The 22,344-nt window shown below is 50.5% G+C and overlaps 2 non-coding genes across 2 annotated transcripts; one reads left to right on the forward strand and one right to left on the reverse strand.

Annotated features, from left to right (window-relative positions):
• Nucleotides 1-14,727: 14,727 nt before the first annotated feature.
• On the reverse strand, nt 14,728-14,801 carry TRNAR-UCU. The gene has a single exon. It is a non-coding gene; the product is annotated as a tRNA-Arg (tRNA).
• A 6,212-nt stretch (nt 14,802-21,013) lies between these two features.
• Nucleotides 21,014-21,095, forward strand: TRNAL-UAA. Its single transcript has one exon. It is a non-coding gene; the product is annotated as a tRNA-Leu (tRNA).
• The last annotated feature ends 1,249 nt before the right edge of the window (nt 21,096-22,344 follow it).

A 22,344-nucleotide genomic window follows, 5' to 3' on the forward strand; every position in this document is an offset into this window, starting at 1 on the left:
TTTGCTCTTGGCTCCAAGCCCATCAGACAATCCACACAGGATCTGAGAGTTGCTGTCTCTGGGCCGTATAGTGGGTAGAGGGTTCTAAAGCTGTCTCAGGGTGTCTACACTATGGGATTATTCTGATTTTACATAAACCTTTTTTTGGAAACAGATTATATAAAGTCAAGTGCACGCAGCCACACTAAGCACATTAATTTGGCAGTGTGTGTCCATGTACCAAGGCTAGTATCGATTTCCGGAGCATTGCACTGTGCGTAGCTATCCCATAGTTCCTGCAGTCTCCCCCACCCATTGGAATTCTGGGTTGAGATCCCAGTGCATGATGGGGCAAAAACAGTGTCGCGGGTGATTCTGAGTAAATGTCGTCAGTCAATCCTCCCTCCATGAAAGCAACTGCAGACAATCATTTTGCGCCCTTTTCCTGGGCAGAATGCCTGGGCAGACACCATAGCACGGCAACCATAGAGCCAGTTCAGCCTTTTTTCACCGTCACTGTATGTCTACTGGATGGTGCTGAGAGACGTGGTACTGCAGTGCTATACAGCAGCATCCCCTTGCTTTATGTAAGTTAGCAAAGATGGTTACCAACCATACTGTACTGTCTGCTGCTTTGCAAGTTAGCAATGATAGTTGCCAATTATACTGTACCATCTGCTGCTGTTGTTCTGGGTGCTCCTGGCCAGTCTCAGTGAGATGGGCCAGAAATGCATGGACAAAATGGGAATGACTCCTCAGGTCATTCTGTTCTTTAAGTTTTGTTTAAAGGGAGAGTCAGTCCGGTCTAGATTATCAAGCAAGCCCACTAAAGAACCAGAGAGGTAAATGTCTCCTCTGGATCAGAGCCCCAGACATCCCACTGAAATGATGAGCTGCATGCTATTCTAGGGGGTGCCCCTGCAACAATACCACCTGTTCCTTTTCTCCTCTCCCACCTCTCCTGGGCTACCGTGGTAGTTATCCCCCATTTGTGTGATGAAGTAATAAAGAATGCAGGAATTTGAAACAACACTGACTTTATTGCCTCTGCAAGTAGAGCTCCTAGGAGTCATGCCCCACATTTTGGGGACCACTGAACCCTACTCGCTAATCAGGGGCTAGTGATGCCAAAGCCCAGGGAAAGGGAGAACAAAGGCAGCAGCCCTGGCACCAGAACCTTGCCCCAAACACTCTTCTGCCTGCAGCCCTGCCCTCTTTCATCCCTTCCATGCCTTCCACCCACGGCCCCATCCACTGGGCACCTCTGCTTCACCCCTTCCCCACTGGCCCCACCCTGCTCACTCATTTACTCCTCCCTCCCTCCCCCCTCACTGCAGCCCCGAGACCAGAGAAGCTCTGTGTCCCTGCAGAAGCCCCTGGGCCAAAGCGGGGGATGGGAGCTCCTCTAGCCCTTGGGCCGACATGGGGGAGACTTTTCCAGGGGCCCCAGATCAGCCGGGGCACTCAGTGATCAAAGGGGCACCCTGCGGCAGTGTGAAGGTGCGCACTGCCAGTGTAGTGTCAGACACGGCTTCCTGGGGGGCTCCCACATTTCGCCCTGCTTGGACCCGGTGGGGGAACATTGTGGGGGGAGGGGCAAGTGTTGACACAAAGATGCAGCTCACCCACCCCCAGCCTCCCGCCGTGGCCCCAGAGAGGGTTGGGAGGAGCGAGGAGCAACACTAAGTACCCCATGCGTCCTGGTCACTGTCCCCACCTGGGCTGTGCTCTGAGGGGAGCATCAGAAGCTGCTGCTCTCTGCCCTCCCCTGATGCAGCCCGGCTGAGGAAAGTGACCTGGATGCAGGGAGCTCGGATGTGCTGGAGATATGTTTGGGAAAGGGACTGTCTGAATTGCCAAGGCAGGAAAAGAACAATCTACAGCGACATCATTAACCACAAACACACTCTAGCCATGCTCCAGCCAGTAGGGAAATGGGCAGGAATTCTTGCTGCTCAGCCATGGCCACACGTACAGAGCTGCACAGCAGTGAGTGTGCTGGGGAAGCTGGTCTGAGCAAACCATTGGAAATGACCCTTCAGTGAGAACAGAACCAGAGTGTAGAAAGGCCCCTGTGTTAAGTGGTTGTGGCTGAGGCCTTAGGGAGCTGGGGTATAACAACATAGGGGTCTTTCTGTGGAGGTTTGAGTCTTGCTAGGCAGGGAAGGCTGGTGTCTCCATGGCTGTACTTTCAGTGATGCAGGTTTTCTCTCCCATTGTTCCATGGGCATCCTACTAGATTGCCAGCTGCCTTTCAACTGCCGTGTGGAGACAGTGAGTGTGCGTGGGGAGAGACAGTGTGTTGAGGTAGGTCGGAGCGGATCATTATTATCCCTACTTGAAAGAGGGAGAAGCTAAGGCTGAGAAAGGAGAATTGACTTGTCTTAGGTCACACAGCCAGCCAGTGGCAGAGATGGGAATAGGACCCAAGAGCCCTGATTTTCAAACTAACCATCGGATCTTGAATTTCAGACATTGAATGACCTGAATAAAGTGCTCTCAGATGAGCTCCAGACCAACAACAGTGCACAGGCATTATTCAGCAAGTATTTGAGGAGAACTACAACGTTAGAGAGAATCATGAACTGCTCAGAGACAATTAATGCAGAGAAGCAGCAAAATTCATCAAACATATGACTGGTTCTGACTTATTTCCTTGGTCTTAAAAGAGAACAACAAGGACCTGAGTCTCTTCTCTGTCAATAACCCCCTGCTCAGCCAATCCGGGTAAAGACTGAGGATGGGAGGCTGAGGGTTCTTACCAGAGAGCCCAAAGGATGGCCCAGGTCACCGGTGGGGAACACTAACCGAGCACTATTTCAGCCCCACATTTTTGGGTGGACCTCCACAGTGGGAGCTGACGAGCACTCCCCGGCAAAAAACAAAACAAAACACACACACACACACACACACACACCCCTCCCTCCCTCCCTCCCTACCTACCTCGCTTCTGGTGTTGGGAGGGGAACAGGTGAATGGACAAAAGAAGCAAGTGAAGAAGAGAAAGGAGGGAGGGATGGATGGAGGAAAAGGTGAAACAAACAGGACAAACCCTAATGTCCCCAGTGATTCTAAGGGACAAAATCCCAGGTGTGGAATAAAATTCTGCCTCCTTAAGCTCGTGTTTTCCATGCCTAAGAATTCAAATGTCACCAGATGGATCAGACTGAACAGGTTTCAGACCTCCAGGAGGCTCTTACCTTCTAAACAGGGACAGCTGTTTTCTAGTAAAATCACTAAAAGGGAAGGAGAAAACTCTAAAGAGGTTCCTCCTGGCGCTCACGTACGTGAACCCGAATACTCTCTCAGTCCTCAAAGAGAGACCTGGAGAAGGAGACTTGCTGAAGCAAAGCCACAGGGGTCTCTGAGGTTTCCCTGGCCCCCTCGCCCCTGTCCTGCCTGGGTGATGTCAGCATCTCTCTGTGATGTCACCACCTCCCCACCAATAGTCTTTGACCAATAGTCTGAGGTCCTGCAAAAGGCCTTTGTGATGTCACTGCCACACCCCTCCCTTGCTGTGCTAATGTCCTGCCCCTGGCCTGGAGGTTTGAGCTACTCCCTGTGGATCACCCCACTCAAGGAGCGTTTGTTCTAGGAAGCAAGCTGGTAGTTTTGGATCATCTGCACATTTTGTCATCTCACTGTTTAGCAGGTCGTTTATGAATATGTTGACTAGTATTGGTCCCAGTACACACACCACTAGTTACCTGTTTCCATCCTGAAAACTGACCATTTAGTCCTACCCTTTGTTTCCTGTCTTTTAACCAGTTATTGATCCACATGAGGATCTTCCGGAGGTGAAAGTAAGCTGGTATGTTCCGGTATGGGGTACCGGCAAGCGCCAGTGCGCTGTGCCAGCCCGGCCCGGCTTCCCCAGGCTGGTGATTTAAAGGGCCCAGGGCTCCCTGAAGCGACCGGAGCCCTGGGCCCTTTAAGTCACCTCCCGAACCCCCCTGCTGGAGCCCCAGGGAGCAAATCACTGCCGTGGATGCTGCTCTCTCCCGCTCTGCCAACACAGAGCAGGGGCAGCAGAAGCTTCCTTACAGTGGGGGGGGCACCATTGTCCAAAGTGTGGCACCCCCATGACACCCCTTCCCTAAGGACCCCCACTCACACCACCTCTCCCCCCGAGGCCACACCCACAGACGCCTCTTCCCCAAGACTGCACCCTTCCCCCCTCCATCATTTGTCCTAACAGCCAGTAAAGAGTGGTGGGGCCATGGCCCTCTGAACCCCTTGTTCCAGCACCCCTGACACCGAGCTAAGCAGGCAGCAGTGTGTGTGTGTGTGTGTGTGTGTGTGTGAGTGTGACAGAGAGTGCTGTGCTGAGCTGAGCCAGGGAGAGAAGGTGGGCTGATGTCGGGGCTGTCCCCTGCCTCAGGACTGGTCGCTTCCAGGAGCTCTCTGAACTTAGAGACAGTGTGCGACACACTCACTCTTCCGCAACACACACACTGTCTCCCCCCCCAACACACACACACACGCTCTATACCCCACCAAGCACATTGCAGTTGAAAAGCAGCTGGCAATCTAATAGGATGCCCATGTACCAATGGGATAGAAACCTGCATCATGTGATGCTGTACCAGCCTGTGAGGCATTGCAAACCCTTCCCAAAGCACCCTGCAGCCAGCTGCACCGTGGGATAGCTACCAACAGTGCACTGCTCTCTGTGGCAATTCAAGAGATGCTAGCATGGATGTGCTCTGGTGTCACAGGGGAATAGGGTGGACATGCAACAGCTGTTCAATTAAAACACTTTAACTTAAGCCACATTATTCTTTCATGTAGACATAACTGAAGAGCGAGACAAGGCCCAGCTCCATTGAAACTAAAGAACCACCACTTCCTGTGTAGTTGGCAGGATTTGAACCTGCGCAGGGAAACCCCAAAGCATTTCTAGTCCATCGCCTTAACCACTTGGCCACAACTACTTGCTTGATATGTGGCTTTCACTGCACTCTAGTTCTGTTCTCACTGAGTGATCAATTCCAGTTGTTTCCTCAGACCAGCTTCCACAACACACACACTGCTGTGCCCTTGTGTAAGTGTGTCCATGGCTGAACTGCAAGAATTCCTGATCCTTTCCCTTCTGGCTGGAGCATGAGGAGAGTGTGTTTGTGGTTAATGATGTTGCTGTAGATTTTTGTCCATTTCCTGCCTTGATCATTCAGACAGTCCCTTTCCCGCCATATCCCCAGCACATCAGTGATTGCGATAGCAGGGGGCAGGTTTTCTCTGGGACACTGAGCTTTGCCAGGGGGTTGATGGCTCCTTTCTTTCCTCACCCTGGAGTAAACTCGCTTTTTATTCCATCCTTGATGTTTCAAGGAATAACAACAGATGACCAAAGAAAGAGGTGGACAGGGTGGGTCTCAGGGGAGGGGCAGAGAGGTGTGGGCGGTGGGCAGGGTGGGCCTCAGGGGAGGGGCAGAGAGGTGTGGGCGATGGACAGGGGAGGGGACAGAGGGGGGGCAGCAGGCAGACCTTGGGTAGGGGGTGGGGAGGCGCGAGGAGGCCCTGGGGGAGGAGAGGGGCGAGTGACCAGCAGGCCTCAGCCAAAGAGCAGGGGTGGGAAGTGGCCAAACGGGAGTGAGGGAGGAGCACAGGGGGGCCTCGGAGGGAGGAGAACGAGGGAAGGGGGTGGAGCGGGGGGACAGCACCACGGTCTGGGCAGGGGCCGCCCACAGGATTCAGGGGGCCTGGGGCAAAACAATTTCAGGGGCCCCTTCCATAAAAAAAAGTTGCAATACTATAGAATCCTGTATTCTCCTGGGGGCCCTGCAGGACCTGGGGCAAATTGCCCCACCTGCCCCCCCTCTGGGCGGCCCTGCCCTCAGCCTCTCCTCATAAGTCCCCTGCCACCTAATCATTCTTGTTGCCCTCCCCTAGACTCTCTCCAATTTGTTTCTGTAGTGGGGGGGGGGAACTGGACCCAATGCTCCAGATGTGGCCTCACCAGTGCTGACTAGAGGGGAATAATCACTTCCCTCGATCTGCTGGCAACGCTCCTACTAATCCAGCCCAATATGACCAGTTACCCATACTGAATGCAGACACAGCAACATCTGATACATTGGTTCGTGTCCAGTCAGGAGGTTATTTCCCACCTATTCATAAATAATGAAGCTGCTCTAAGCGGAGGGGAGAGAGCTGTCCCGTCCGTGTAGTTAACCCATCTCCCCGAGAGGTGGTAGCTATGTCAGTGGGGGGAAGTTATGTTGGTGGGTGTGCAAGCTGTGGTATCTACATGTGTATATAAAGTTTAGTCAAACCCCATTTTTTAAACCCCCTGTGGTCTGGGAATAGAAAAGGAGCTCTCTGAGGCAGAGCCTGGCCTTCAAAAGCCTAAAGATCACGGACTTGCCTATACAAATGTCATGGGGGTATAGCTCAGTGGTTTAACTGCAGATCAAGTGGTCTTTGGTTCAAATCCAAGTGCTCCTTTATGAGCATGCTTCATTAATAAAAATAATTTTATTTCCACTATGCTCAGGAGCTCCACTAAATAAGGATCCCTCAAATGAATGGACACACTCAACATTTTCCTGTGCAAATGTATAAAAACCTAGCAAACATGTCCCCCAGCTGAAATCAGTTCCAATCCTCTAAGTGTCTAGTTTATGTTTTCATCAATGAAACAAAGGCACATGGAGACACATTTGCAGGTCCTTGGCCTCCATGGGCTACAATGTGCAGAAGAACAAGAACCACATCCACTTGGGAGGCATGGACTAGTCTGTATTACATTTGGTAAGTAAGTTGCCATTGGGACTGAAAACTCTACTGGGGGTGGACAGGAGCCTGTTACAAAACTAAAATAACCAAGATTTACCAAACTCCCTGTTACACATTCAATCCTCTGTGCACACGGCATCAACTGGGGCTCTAATAAATGGCAACCTTCCTTTAACACAGATCGTTGTTCTGTGTAACTTTCAGATGCGTTCAAATGGCAGCTGTTCAGAGGTCATGTGCTGCTAGTTCATGACAGCAGCAGAGTCTCTGTACGTTTACCAACCTTAGAGCTGGGTGTGTCTGCATCCAAGTAACTGCAGAGTCAGTGTAGTACCAGACAGTTAATTGCACAGTCTCACTTTCTGGTCTCATTGATCATTTGGGTAGAAACAGCAACGGTTTGGTGGGTTTTGGTTTTTTTCCCCTTCGTTTTCTCCCAAGGAATGTGTGATCTTGAGCATGTTATTTTAAGTTCCCTGTGGGTCAGGAAAATTCCATCTCCTTGAAATAGCTGGGGAAGTGACCTGTTTGTATAACCTAAAATAAAGGAGCTTTTAAAGAAGAAACTGCTTTACAAATATGCTGAGATAAAATCAGTAAATTCCACGGCCAGACACCAGGCCAGGATCAATTAATTACAGAAGAAACAAACTCTTGGGAAGGAGCTGTAATTTGTCCCCAAAACGTTCCTTGTTCTCATATGCTATCACGGATTCTCTTCTAGAAGGCAGAGTTAAGGTTATCTTGGCATGTACCCTCACTCTGTATTCCCTGTTTCTCCAGAGTTTGAGTTTTACTGAACTGGATGTTCTGGAAGGTAAGAGATAGTCACAGTCAAAGTTATCTCTCTGTTAACAAAGGTTTTGTTAGTGGCAAATAATGAGACTAATCCCTCATTGCGGTAATTCTACTGACTTCAATGTGCTCTTTCCCCATTTCTAGTTCCAAAAAAATAAGCAAATTAAAACAACCTTGAGAACTAAAATGCTGTGAGAAAGTGGAAATTTTAGTAGCTCAAATATTTCAGTTTCTTCTGTGGTTTGTACGTATGTAAATGGCACAACACGTTAATTTATAAGCACATCTTTCTTAACATCTTTAAATATTCTGTAGTACATTGACTAGATCAAGTGGGTTGTTCAATGCAGTGAGGTTTTCATGCATTGCCCAAAACATATTTTTCATATTATGTAAATTAACACAACTCATTGAACACAAAATTCTGTATTTCATGCTGTGAAGTGTGTTGGTAGCACAAATTAATAGCTTTATTTTCTCTCTCTCTCTCTCTCTCTCTCTCTCTCTCTCTCTCTCTCTGTGAGGCACAAGAAAATAATTTAGTGATGCTGAAAACGTTCCCTTCTCCTCCAGAACTGCCTTGGAATCACCTTCCCTTTGTAGATTAATCTGCCCCTGAGTCTCTACGAGGAAAATATAGTTTCTATGAAAAAACCCACCGTTTTTTAATTAAAGGGACTGAGACAGAATAGGTTACTCAGACATAGGTTAGGGGTTGTTATAGAAGTGGGTGGGTGAGATTCTGTAGCCTGCGTTGTGCAGGAGGTTAGACTAGATGATCATAATGGTCCCTCCTGACCTTAAAGTCTATGAGAATAGCCATATGATGGCGACACATCAGGAATGCAAAGCAACAGGTTCCTGGTTTGCACATTGATGGTGACAAGCAGGGGCGGCTCTACCTTTTTGGCCGACCCAATCAGTCATGCGCGGGAGGCGCCCCGGAGCCGCGGGAGCAGCGGACCTCCCACGGGCATGACTGCGGAGGGTCCGCTGGTCGCGCGGCTTGGCTGGACCTCCCGCAGCTGCGGGCGGTTCGCAGGTCCGGCGGCTCCGGTTCAGCTGCCGCAGTCATGCCTGCGGGAGGTCCAGCCGAGCCGCGGGACCAGCGAACCGTCCGCAGTCATGCCTGCAGCAGGTCCGGTCGTCCCGGGACTCCGGTGGACCTCCCACAGGCATGACTGTGGCAGGTCCGCCGGCCCAGCCTGCCGCCCCCCCGGGAAAGGGCCACCCCACGTGCGTGCTTGCCGCGCTGGGGTCTGGAGCCGGCCCTGGTGACAAGGGATTGAACTCGACTCCCCTCTTTTCACAGACACATTTGTTTTATTCTCTGAGGTCAAACATCAGTTTAAATGTTGTACTTAGTCCTCTGCCTTGTAGCTTAACAGCCCCAGGCCTGGTCTACACTAGGCGTTTAAATCGGTTTTAGGAGCCTAAAACCGATTTAACGCCACAACCGTCCACACTAGGAGGCACCTTATATCGATTTTAATGGCTCTTTAAATCGGTTTCTGTACTCCTGCCCAACGAGAGGAGTAGCGCTAATATCGGTATTAACATATCGGAATAGGGTTAGTGTGGCCGCAATCGACGGTATTGGCCTCCGGGAGCTATCCCACAGTGCACCACTGACCGCTCTGGACAGCATTCTCAACTCGGATGCACTGGCCAGGTAAACAGGAAAAGCCCCGCGAACTTTTGAATATTTCCTGTTTGCCCAGCGTGGAGCTCCGATCAGCACGGGTGGCGATGCAGTCCGAAATCAAAATAAAAAAAAGAGCTCCCGCATGGACCATGCGGATGTGATCGCTGTAAGGGCAGGCAAATCCGTTCTATCCGTTCTATCAGCGCTCCGTTACAGAAGATGAAATTCAGAATCCTTTTTTAAAAATCTCCAGACAGACGCCATAGCAGGGACTCAGCGCACTGCAGCGTGACAAGCGTAACGGAAAGCCAAAGAATCAAATGGATGCGCATGGACTGGAGGACTGAAGCTATCCCACAGTTCCTGCAGCCTCCTAAAATTATTTGCATTCTTGGCTGAGCTCCAAATGCTTCTAGGGTCAAACACAGTGCCCGCGGGTCAGGGCATAGCTTGGCAATCTACACCCCCACCCCCCACCCACCCCCAGAAGCGAAAGGTAAAACAATCCTCTGACTCTTTTACATGTCACCCTATCTTTACTGAATGCTGCAGATAGACGCGATAGTGCAGCACTCAACACCAACATCCTTGCTCCCCCCCCGTCATGGGCGGCTGATGGTACAAAATGATGGAAATCCATCCTCATCATCAGCCTCAGCTGATGGTACAAAAGGACTGGTAACCATCCTCGTCATCAGCCTATTGGCCCTAATTTTTTCTGGTGGATGGATGGTGCAATATGGCTGGTAACCATCCTCATCATAGCAACAGGGGGCTGAGCTCCATCAGCCCCCACCCTTCATGTGTAAAGAAAAGATTCAGTTGCCCCTGGACTAGCAGTGGGATGCTGGGCTTCTCTCCTACACACTGCTTAATGTCCTGTCTGGACTATCATAGCAGCTGGAGGCTGCCTTCCACTCATTTCTCACTAACAAGTCAGTGTGTCTTATTCCTGCATTCTTTATTAATTCATCACACAAGTGGGGGGACAATGCTACGGTAGCCAAGAAAGGCTGGGGGAAGAACGGAATCAACAGGTGGGGTTGTTACAGGAGCACCCCCTGTGAATAGCATACAGATAATAATTTCTGCGGGCTCTGACACAGAGCAGGTGGTTCTCTAGCACACTTGCCTATATTAGGCAGCACTGATTCTATTTTTTTATACCAAAAAGGAGGGATTGACTCAGGGAGTCATTCCCAATTTTTGCTTTTGCGCCCCTGGCTGATCGGCCAGGGGCACTTATGACAGCAGCCAATGGTACAAAACGATGGAAGGTACAATATGGCTAGTAACCACTCTTGGCTTTTGCGCCCCTGGCTGATTGACCAGGGGCACTAGCAGCAAATGGTACAAAAGGACTGGTAGCCATGATCATCCTCAGTTCCAATTTATGGAAGGGTTTGAATGGTGCAATATGGCTAGTAACCATCTCTGCTGTCATGCAAAAGCAAAAGCATGCTTCTGTGTAGCGCTGCTGAATCGCCTCTGTGAGCGGCATCTAGTACACATACGGTGAGAGTCACAAACGGCAAAAAAAGCTCCATGATTGCCATGCTATGGCATCTGCCAGGGCAATCCAGGGGAAAAAGGCGCGAAATGCTTGTCTGCCGTTGCTTTCCCAGACGAAGGAGTGACTGACGACATTTACCCAGAACCACCCGCGACAATGATTTTTGCCCCATCAGGCACTGGGATCTCAACCCGGAAGTTCCAAGGGGCGGGGGAGGCTGCGGGAACTATGGGATAGCTAGGGAATAGCTACCCACAGTGCAACGCTCCAGAAATCGACGCTAGCCTCGGACCATGGACGCACACCACCGAATTAATGTGTTTAGTGTGGCCGCGCGCACTCGATTTTATAAAATCTGTTTTACAAAACCGGTTTATGCAAATTCGGAATAGTCCCGTAGTGTAGACGTACCCCCAGATGCAAGATGAGTTACTGCAGCCTAGACCTTGTGTCCGTGTTTAGGTGGTTTTCACCTAAACGTTCAAGCAGCTCACAGTAATGTCCTGAGCTCCCCAAGTCCCACTGACAGCTGAGCTCTTCCTGCCCACTGAGCCCAGCCCAGACAGTGGGTGGGGGGTGAGTTTGTACCCAAATAACTGACAGAGCCAAGCAAGGAGCAAAGAAATGTTTGCTTCGGTCACTAGGTCTCTGTTTCTATTGCTCGTTTGCTCTCTCCCCTTCCCTGATAAGGAGCAACGGTAAGAGAAGAAGAGGTTAAAACATGTGCTAGGTGGTGGCTGGGTTTGGATGACAAATTTAAAACCATCTCAGTGCCCTCTAGTGTGACACTGACACCATCAGATTCTCACCTTTCACTCACACTTCATTAATAACAGTTTCCCTGAACTACTTTGCTATGATTATTTCAATGGCTCCTACACCGATACCTGCTGCCCCTTCTGGCTGGTTAATTGCACTATTTGGAACCTGCTCCTAAAATTACACCCTTCCTGGGAGCAAGATTCAGAACTGCCCAAGGAAACCCCATTGGGTTTCAAGTGCAGCCCAGGCAGGGTGGCAAAGGGACAACACAGGGGTCTCAGAGCTTCTTCTTCCTCCTCACAGAGAGAAGGTTAAGGGGGGCCACTAGTTATGACTCCTGGGTTTTAGTCCTGGCTGTGGGAGGAAAGGGGTGTTTAGTGGATTAGAGTTGGGGGCTTAGGAATCAAAGAGGAAACAACTCCCTTTTCAGCTTCAATGCACATTGAACAAGAACATGGCTTCTCATCTCTTCGGTTTCAGAGGAGCAGCCGTGTTAGTCTGTATCGTCAAAAAGAACAGGAATACGTGTGGCACCTTAGAGACCAACACATTTCTTAGGTTCTGTTGCCATCATGTGGCCATTTCATTTCACTTCTTATTGTTAAAAGGTCTGGGTACTTCAATGAGGCTAATCATCTAGTGGAACAAGCTCCGCAAGGGACGTGGTTAATTCCCCATCACTGCCGTGTGTAAATGAAGACCGCAGCTCTTGCTGCAAGACACCTGGTGTGTGGGTGTCCCTGTTCCCCCTTCAGAACCTCTGGTACATGGTGCTTCCCTCCTCCCAGTTCAAGATCCCCATCATGTGGGTGCTCCCATCCAGGATCTCTGGTGGGTGTCTCTGTCCCCCACCCCATGAACTAGCTCCAGTGTGTGGTTTCCCCTGCCTGCCCCCATCCGGGATCTGTGGGTGTCTCTGTTCCCGTTTTCAAGATCCATGTTGCTTGGGTGCATCCCTCCCCCCCAAGTCAGAATCCCCAGCGTGTGGGTGCTCCCATCCCCCGCTGCAGGCTCTGCGGGGGGTGTCTGTATAAAAAGAGACCATGTCTCACTGTCTTGCCCAGGCTGCGCTGCAGAGGCTACTCACAGGTGTGATCCCACTACTGATTGGCACAGAAGTTTTGACCTGCTCTGTTTCTGACCTGGGCCACTTCACTCCTCCTTAGGCAACCTGGGGACCCCAAGCTGCCCCAGGATCACCATATTGATGCTGAAGTTAGTGCGGACATCCGATCGGCACAGCCCCCTGCAGCCCAGAGCTCCTGAGCTCAAGCGATCCGCCAGCCTCAGCCTCCCCAGGAGCTGGGATCACAGGCACCAGCCACAGGGCCTGGCTTGTTTTGCAGCCTGGCAGCTGGAGCTTTAAACTCTGCTTGTGAGCTCTGTGCCTTGGCCAGATGGGGACAGCCTGGAACTGGGAAATGCTCCTGCTTCCCCCGCCCCCGTCTCATGTTGAGCTGCAGGCGCCGCTGTCCTCCCAGGTAAGATCCCTGATGTTTCGGTGCCCCCTTCCCCCGCCCAGGTGTCCGGGTACCTCTGCCCCCATACAGAATCCTGGGTGTGTGGGTGTCCGTCCCTCTGCAGAGGATCCTGGAGTGTGGATGCCCTTGTCCCCCCCCCACAAGATCCTGGGTGTGTGGGTGCCACTCTCCCCCCAGCAGATCTCTGGTGGGTGGGTCCCCAGGGTGTGAGTGCCCCCATCCCCCGATACAGGCTGGGGGGGGGTATAACTGGCTCTCCCTGTCCTGCCCAGGCGGTGCTATAGCAGCTGTTCACAGGGGCAGCAACCCCACTGTCAACCTGCAGCTTTAACCTGCTCCAGGGGTGACCTGCTTCACCCTCCTTTGGGAGCCTGGGGACCCCGAACTTCCCAGAATCACCTGATTGATGCCGAGCTTAGCACAGACACCGGCTCAGCATGGCAGGGAGCTGCCCTGAGCCCTGACAATCAGCTTCCCTCCGCCTCCGGCTGCACAGCGAGGATCCCACGCGAGAGGCTTCCTGCCCAGTTTGTTCAGGAGCATCCCAGGCTCCAGCTGTAAATTCTGCTGGTCAGTTCTGAACTTTGGCCACACGGGGGCGGCACTAACGGTCCCATCTAAACGCTGTTTGCGTTCGGCCCTTCGGATCGCAGATTCTAACCCGCGGGCAGATCTCTGAGTGCAGCCAAATCCCTCCCCAAACTGAACATTGAAGCAGCAGCTCCCATTGGAAAGATCAGGATTTTTGCCTTTAAAAACAAGGGAAATGTCTACAACGAGTGACTGAAGAAGCTCAATTGATTTCATTGACTGGAGGCTAAGAGGTGATTTAATCACTGTTTTAAATACATTTTACAAATGCCCAGAGGGGGGAATATGTGATTTTAAATGGTTCTTTAATTCACCAAACAAAGATTGAACAAGACCCCATTGGCTTGCAGTCGATGTCAGAAAATCCCACCTGGAAATGACCATTTTTTAACCATGAGGCTAATTATCTAGTGGAACAAGCTCCGCAAGGGAGGTGGTAAATTCCCCATCACTTGCAGTTTGTAAATCAAGACTGCAGCTCTTGCTGCAAGATACCTGGTGTGTGGGTGTCCCTGTTCCGCATTTCGGGATCCCTGGTACTTGGTGCCTCCCTCCCACCAGTTCAGGATCCCCACAATGGGAGCTCCCATCCCCCCCTCCAGGATGAGTGTAATGCTAGGCTATGTCCACACTGCAATGAAACACCCATGGCTGTCCCGTGCCAGTGCAGGCTCCCAGGCTCGGGCCGTGGAGTGGTAAATTTGCACCGTAGACATCTCGGCTCAGGCTCAATACCGGGCTCTGTACCCCACAAAGTTGGGAGGGAGTTTAGGAAGCAAACAAGGTAAAATGGCAGTGGAGTATTACCCTGGACTCAACGGCATTTCTCCATTGGTCTGTCTGCTTTGGGGCAGGGACAATAACACATCCTGCTGTTTTCGTTATTTCAAAGGGCAGTTTAGGATTTTCATTCTGACACACGGTGCACAAAGCAGGACTCAACCCTCGGTGTAAACTAAATGAGCTGCCCACAGGTTCTAGCAGCCACAATGAGCCATTTGGTGTGAGAGCCCAGACCTGCCTCTGTCCCACAGGGAGGGGGGTTTATCTGTGACAGGCTGGAACACTGACCTATCAGCTCTTAACTCTCAAACTTTCAGTAAGTCTGGTATCAGTGTCCGTGAGTGTAATTTAAACAACCATACTGGGCTGGACCAAAGAGCTCTGTGTTTTGTCCTCCCACAGTAGCTGATACCAGGTTACCCAAGAGTTAGTCAACAAGGCACCACTGGGAATTGAACCCAGGCTCTCCTATTTAGAAGGCAAGTGCTTAAGCCAGCTAAGCCATGGTGCCTGCCTGTGGCAAAAACTCACTGTCTGCCCACACCTGACTCCCTGTCATCCCCACTGGGGCCTGACAAGCTTTGCTTGTGTTTGGATTCTGCAAAGCAGAGGAGCAGGTGAGGTTTTCCTTGCAAGCTGTGTGTGTGTTTGTGTGTGTGAATCTTTGGCCAGGTCTGCTCTACAAGGTTACTTCAGCATCATTATATTGCTCAGATGTGTGAAAAACACACAACGCTCCCTCGGTCAACAGTTTTTGGCTGGTGCACACACTGCAATACCACGTCTGGCGACAAAATTGCCCTGTTTTGGTGACAAAATAAAACTACCTCGACGAGAGGCCTAGTGCTTTTTGCAGCAAACTTAAAGTGACAAATGTCAGTGTAAATGCTGCTGGTCATTATATCACCATAACTGGTTTCCACCAGTATCCCACCACATCTGCCATGAACTCACCTGCCCTGCATTCCTGCTACAGAGGCTGGGTCCCTCCCCTTTCATAGCTCCAGAAAGTTCTGACAGCTGAGCCACTATCTATACCGGGATTAGCTTGATAGAACTGCATTGCCAGCCTAAGTAATGTAATTACACTAACCTAATTTTGTAGTGTAGACCTGTCCAAAGGATCACACACCCACCTTGGGAGCAAAACTTCATCTGCTCCTCTGCTTTACAGAATACAAACACGAACAACACTTGTCAGGGCCCAGTGGGGATTGGTAGAGAGTCAGGTGTGGGCAAACACAGCATTTTAAGCAACAGTAGGTATCCTCGGTTAGCTGGTTAAAGTCTCTGTTTTGTAAACAGGAGATCCTGGGTTCAACTCCTTGTAGTCCCTTGGGAATGGCTTTTGGGGCACCTGGTATTGGCTACTGTCAGAAGACAAGATTCAGGGCTAGATGGACCTATGGTTTAAATTACACTCACAGGCACTGATAATAGAGTTACTGAAAGTTTGAGCGTTAAGAGCTGATAGGTCAGTGTTCCAGTCCCCTCAATGCGGTTTTACCATTTCCACTTGCTAAACTCCCTCCCAACCTCTATAAAATTACAGTGCAGACATATGGGCTTGAGCCCAACCTCTGAGGCCCCATGAGGGGCGAGGGTTTCTGAACCCAGGCTTCAGCGTGAACACAAATATCTGCACCACAGTTTTTAGCCCCTCAGCTTAACGTCTAGGAGCCCAAATCAGATGACCCAGGCCAGCCCTGCTGCTATCTTTATCCCAGGAGAGATGGACTCTAAGGGTACATCTCCACTGCAATGTAAGCCCAGGTGTGGCACGCTGTGCTCAAAGCAGCACCTGCAAGCCCCATATTCACCACTCTCATATAATGATGACATGGTTTGTACAAAGTCTGCCTGGTGAGGTATCATTTCAAAAGTCTTGATCTGTTGAACATTAATATCGTGTTGGATTGTGTGTGCTCGCATTGGTTGGGAAGTTATGAAGTTTTGCTCTGTGTGTGTTATTGAGATATGTTATGAGGTTGGGAAATGCCCCCCACCAGCCTTTCAGGTGTGACAATGGAGGAGCCAGACTCACTGCTGGCCCATTGACGGTATCCACACTCCCAAGGACTATCCCAGGATCTGTGTACAATGCAGACTTCTCCGAGATAGCACAGAGACAATGGACACTGCTTGACTCACATGGTAACAAAGGAGCTTCCTAGCAAGTTGGAAGAAACTATGAAAGAGGGGAGGAGACATCATGACTTGGCCTCTCTCCCCCACAACTCAGCAGCTGGAAACACACCTGGAGGACAAAGACTGGACTGAACTGATTCAGAAATCAGAAGAGAATAATAACAGTAATACTTGCAAACCAAAGTCCCCAAACAGACTAGTATTGGTTTTTCAGCAGAAAATTTTCAGTTTGGGGAATTTTTTTTTCTCAGTCAGACCTTGCCAAGGGAAGCAGGGAGAAAATGTAGGAGTTGCCTCCTTCAGAACAGCTCGGCCTAGACACTAGCTCTGGTTCACTGCTCTGGCCTTGCTCGGGTTGAGGGTATTTTAATAATTTGGGCAGGTCCCAGGGTGTTTGGGGGAGATGATGAGGATGTTCCCTTTTGAGATAAAAACTAAGAAATACAGCACCAGAGAATTATTTTTTTTTAGAAATCTGGGTTTTAGACATTTTATTTAAAGCAAGGGAGTTCTGAGTTTCTGAGAAGGTTTTTGTTTGCAAGAAGCACCATTGTTTGATCTGTCATTGTACCAAAGGGGAAGAAGGTTTTTTATAAAGGATGGGTGAAGACTAAATGCATCCGATGAGGATGGGATTCAAACCCATGCGTGCAGAGCACACTAGAGTAGCAGTCCATCATCTTAACCACTCGGCCAGCTCATCATAACTGTAAAAAAAAGGACAGGAGGAAAAATCTAAGGTCAGCAGAGAAAGGGCCAATAAGGCATTTTTAAATACTAAGCGGAAGCAGGGGCTGAATGAGCTCCCCCCTCACATCGAGTGAGGAGCTGGGGGAAAGACTTCAGGAACAGACCGTGTTTGCACAGACACACCTACTCTGCCTAGCTATGCAGCATGATGGGGCCATTTTCCCAAAATGACCAGTTTTGGCTGGTGGCAGGTTACAAATCACTTTAGGATTGAGTGGAATGAAATGTTATTATCCTTCCTGCATGAGTGAAGGGCACCAGAACATACCTAGTCGGTCCTGATGGAGGGGTGGGTGGGTGGGTGGGTGAGGAATAGCTTTTATTGGACTTCATAGAAGAGATTGAGAACGTCACCCTAAAACAGTGATTCCCCAAACATTTCACACTGTGCCCTCTTATCCACTTGGGGGAGGGCAAAACCAGAGCTTGAGGGATTCAGCCCTGGGTGGTGGGGCTCAGACATTTGGCTTCAGCCCCGGGCACCAACAAGTCTAATGCCAGCCCTGGCGACCCCATTAAAACAGGGTTATGACCCACTTTGGGATCCTGACTCACAGTTTGAGAACCACTGCTCTATGCTAAAGGGAGAGAGTTTTCCTGTGGGTGCAGTTAATCCACTTCCCAAAGAGGTGGCAGCTATGTCAGTGGGAGAAGCTATATCGGTGGGTGTGCAAGCTGTGGTGTTTACCACATTTAAGAAGTTTAATCAAACCCCATTTTTAAAACCACCTGTGTTCTCGGAATGGCAAAGTAGCTCGATGAAGCAGGGTTTGTCCTTCAAAGTCCTGGAGATCATGAGTCCATATTCCTTTGGTCATGGTGGTATAGCTCAGTGGTAGTCTGCTTAATAACAGATCAAGTGGTCCTTGATTCAAGCTCTAGTGTTCTCTTATAACCCTCTTTCTTTTTTTTAAAAAAAGGAAAACATTTTCATTTCCATTCTCCATTATGTTCAGGGGATCCTCTATACAGGAGAGCTTGATATCAATGTAAATACTCAACATTTTGCTGTCCAAATGCACAAAAACCTAGCAAAGCTGTCCATCAGCTGAAATCAATTCCAATCCTCTAAGTGTCTAGTTTATGTTTTCATCAATTAAACAAAGGTTTCATAGGAATGTACATTTGCAGATCCCTCTTCTCCAGGAGCTGTGCTGTGCAGAAGAACAAGAGCCACATCCAGCTGCAGTTCAGGAGTCTGATGACCAAAGAGCCAATAAAAGTTCTGAGGGCTGGAGAAAAATGCCTTCTAGTGAGCTATTGAAGGAGCTCAACCTGTTTAGCTTATCAAAAGAAGATTGAAAGGTGACTTCATTGAAGTGTTGAAGGGCCTTAATGGAGACAAAAGATTGGGTATTAAAGGGCTCTTTAATCGAGCAGAGAAAGGCATAACAAGACCCAGTGGCTAGAAGGTGAAAAGAGACAAATTCATATTAGAAATAAGACACAAATATTCAACAGCGAGGATGATTCACCACAGGAACAAGCTACCAAGGAAAGTGATGGATTTGCCATCTCCTGATGTCATCTAATGGAGACTAGATGCCTTTCTGGAATGTGTTTGCCCCAAAAGTAGCTCTGGTGTCATACAGGAGGCCCGTGATATGCAGGGGGTCAGATTAGATGCTCTAATGGTCTCTTCTGGCCATAAAGTCGACTAATTTCTGAAAAACTGAGTGTAGCATTGGGAGCAGCGTCTGATGTTTTCCTGTCTAGCCGGCTTGCTGCCTAGAATGAACGCTCCTTGAGTGGGGTGATCCACGTGGAGTAGCTCAAACCTCCCAAGTGCCTGGCCAGGGGCAGGACATTAGCACAGCAAGGGAGGGGTGTGGCAGTGACATCACAAAGGCCTTTTGCAGGACCTCAGACTATTGGTCAAAGGTGGTGGGGAGGTGGTGACCTCACAGAGAGATGCTGACATCAGCCAGGCAGGACAGGGGCGAGGGGCCAGGGAAACCTCAGAGACCCCTGTGGCTTTGCTTCAGCAAGTCTCCTTCTCCAGGTCTATCTTTGAGGACTGAGAGAGTATTCGGGTTCACGTACGTGAGCGCCAGGAGGAACCTCTTTCGAGTTTTCTCCTTCCCTTTTCCTGATTTTACTAGAAAACAGATGTCCCTGTTTAGAAGGTAAGAGCCTCCTCGAGGTTTGAAACCTGTTCAGTGTGATCCATCTGGTGACTGTTGAATTCTAGGCATGGAAACCACGAGCTTAAGGAGGCAGAATTTTATTGCGCACCTGGGATTTTGTCCCTTAGAATCACTGGGGATATTAGGGTTTGTCCTTTTTGTTTCACCTTTTCCTCCATCCATCCCTCCCTTCCTCCTTTCTCTTTGTCTCTTGCTTCTTTTGTCTTTTCACCTGTTCCCCTCCCAACACCAGGAGCGAGGGGTGTGTGTGCGTGTGTGTGTGTGTGTGTTGCGACGGAGTGGTCTGCAGCTCCCACTGTGGGTGGTCCACCCAAAAATGTGGGGCTGAAATAGTGCTCGGGCAGTGATCCCCACTGGTGACCTGGGCCATCCTTTGGGCTCTCTGGTGAGAACCCTCAGCCTCCCGTCCTCTGTCTCTACCCTGATTGGCTGAGCAGGGGGTTATTGACAGGGAGGAGACTCAGGTCCTTGTTGTTCTCTTTTAACATCAATTAAATAAGTCACAACCAGTCATATGTTTGATGAATTTTGCTGCTTCTCTGCATTAATGGTCTCTGAGCAGTTCATGATGCTCTTTAACATTGCAGTTCTCCTCAAATACTTGCTGAACAATTACTGTGCACTGTTGTTGGTGTGGAGCTCATCTGAGAGCACTTTATTCAGGTCATTCAATGTCTGCAATTCAAGATCCGATGGTTAGTTTGAAAATCAGGGCTCTTGGGTCCTATTCCCAACCCTGCCACTGACTGGCCGTGTGACCTAAGACAAGTCAATTCTTCTTTCTCAGCCTTAGCTTCTCCCTCTTTCAAGGAGGGATAATAATGATCCACTCCTACCTACCTCAACACACTCACTGTCTCTCCCCACACACAAACAGTCTCCACATTGCAGTTGAAAAGCAGCTGGCAATCTTGTAGGATGCCCATGGAACGTTACACCATGGGACCAGCTCATGCTGCTGTATCTGTGTATCAGTGACCCTCACGGGGCCAGCTCAGGTAAGGGACTGTTGGCCCCTTACTAAAACTTCGTGGGGGGTTTGGTTGGCTAGTTCCCAGCACCAATAGAAGGGGGAAGGGTCAATGGGAAATCAGGACCCTGAGACTGACAGTCCCCTGGGGCAATGGGGAGAGGCCAAAGCTCCAAGTTAGCTGCACTGACAGGCCAGGCAGTGTAATGAGGGAGTCACCAGGCCAGGGGGTCCCATCCTCCGTGGGAGCTGGAACTGCCTGGGCCAGAGTGGGGTGGAGCTAAGGAGAGAGCAGGAGCCCGAGAAGAGCCGGGGAGCAGAGCTGTGCAGGTGTAGTGCCAGAACCTGCTCCCTGTAGGACTTTGCTACCTGCAGCAGTTACTGAGACCTGAGGTTGTTCTTCTTTGCTGCCTTGTCCTAATTGGCTAAAACTTGACAGTGGTTTCTCTAGCAAAGGTCCAGACATCCTCATTCACATCAGGCTTCAAGTTGAGAATCATTTCCCCTTCCCGCTCTGTGGGAGGGGAGACTTTTAAACGCGCTCTCTGGGCGACTGCACATGGCTAAGCAAAGAGAACAAACCCCCAATCCCGCCTGTGCTTTGGGAGCCAGGTTTGCGGTGGGAATTCTGTAGCTCAGATGACTTCACACCTGGGCATTGTGATTCTTTACCAGTTTCTCTGGCACTGGGGCAGTTTTGTGCTCACAACTGTGATGGCCGAGTGGTTAAGGTGTTGGCTTTAAAATCTAATAGGGTTTCCTTGCGCAGGTTCGAATCCTGCTCACAGCGAGGCCTGTGTTTTAGCCAGTCTCTCACCTGGGCAATACCTCTGTACAACCCCCTGAGCCACTCTCAATTCTCTCCCCACCCCAAGTAAATCCTGTTCTGCTCCTTTCCTAGAGATCCCTGGGACACCCCCTCACACTGTGTCCCTGAGGGGTCTGGCAAACTCTCAGCACCTGAAGCCTCTGCCACCCACCTAGTCCCCCATAGATTAGCCATGTCGACGTGCTCTCCTTCAGGTAAATCCGGTCAGTGCAACTCCTGGCCTGTCCCCCAGAAAGGTGTATCCCCTCTGCAGAGAAAGCAGTATGAGCTGGTCCCATGGTGTAATGGGCAGCACTCAGGACTCTGAATCCTGCAATCTAAGTTCAAATCTCAGTGGGACCTTGTGGTAAAGCCCTGGAGCTCCCAGTACTCAACTTCCCTGTCTCCAGCTGTGCAAGAGGCAGTCTTCCCCCCTCCTGCTGGGTGACTCACCCCTCTTAGAGCCAGGTCTCTGGCTGGGGTGGCCACAATGGGTTAGGGCTCTAGAACTTGCTACCCTGATGGGTGGGATTCTTGCTGCTTCACTTGATGCCCATGAGTTTGGCCCTTGTGCTTCCTGCCACACTTTTCCTCTGGCCCATACAGCGCTTAGAGAAAGGAGGGCCAGGGCCAGGATTGATAGTCAGGGCTTGGCAGGAGGGAGGAAGAGCCCCCAGGCTGGAAGAGCCCCCACACACCTTCCCTCCTCCTTTGGCCACCTAGAGCAGAGGCGGCCCAGCTCTGTCTGCTGGACACCTCGGCAGAGTAGGTGAGTTCAGTGACAACATTGGCAGTGCTGCATGTAACTACCTGACCACTGGGGGGTGTTGGGGAAATTTGGGTCTGGTTTCACTGAATTGAGTCTCCTACTGCAGCACCTCAGTAGGTTACATCAGAGAGGAGCTGCAGTGTCTAGGCAGTGGGATGCCTGTGCCTTTAAGAGCCCAGCCCTGGGAAGCCCATGCTGAGAGGTGCTGCCTGTGGGAGGGGAAATAGAAAAGTCCCTCTGCTCCCCCCCCCCCCTGTTTGCAAACACTGGAGTCTCAGCCCCCCGGGGTAACTGTTACCCCTCTGCCCCTGCCTGTGCCGGGGTTTAACCCTCTGGCAGCGCCTCCCCCTGGGCTGAACTCCGGCTCCTTTCCCCCTCCCTGACTTTGCCCTTCAGCCCCTCTCCTAACTCTGCCTCCAGCTGCTTGACCCCCCGACCAGTCAATTTCCACCCCCTGCTCAG

Source organism: Mauremys mutica, unplaced genomic scaffold, assembly GCF_020497125.1.
Source record: "Mauremys mutica isolate MM-2020 ecotype Southern unplaced genomic scaffold, ASM2049712v1 Super-Scaffold_100100, whole genome shotgun sequence".
Classification (NCBI taxonomy): Eukaryota; Metazoa; Chordata; order Testudines; family Geoemydidae; genus Mauremys; species Mauremys mutica.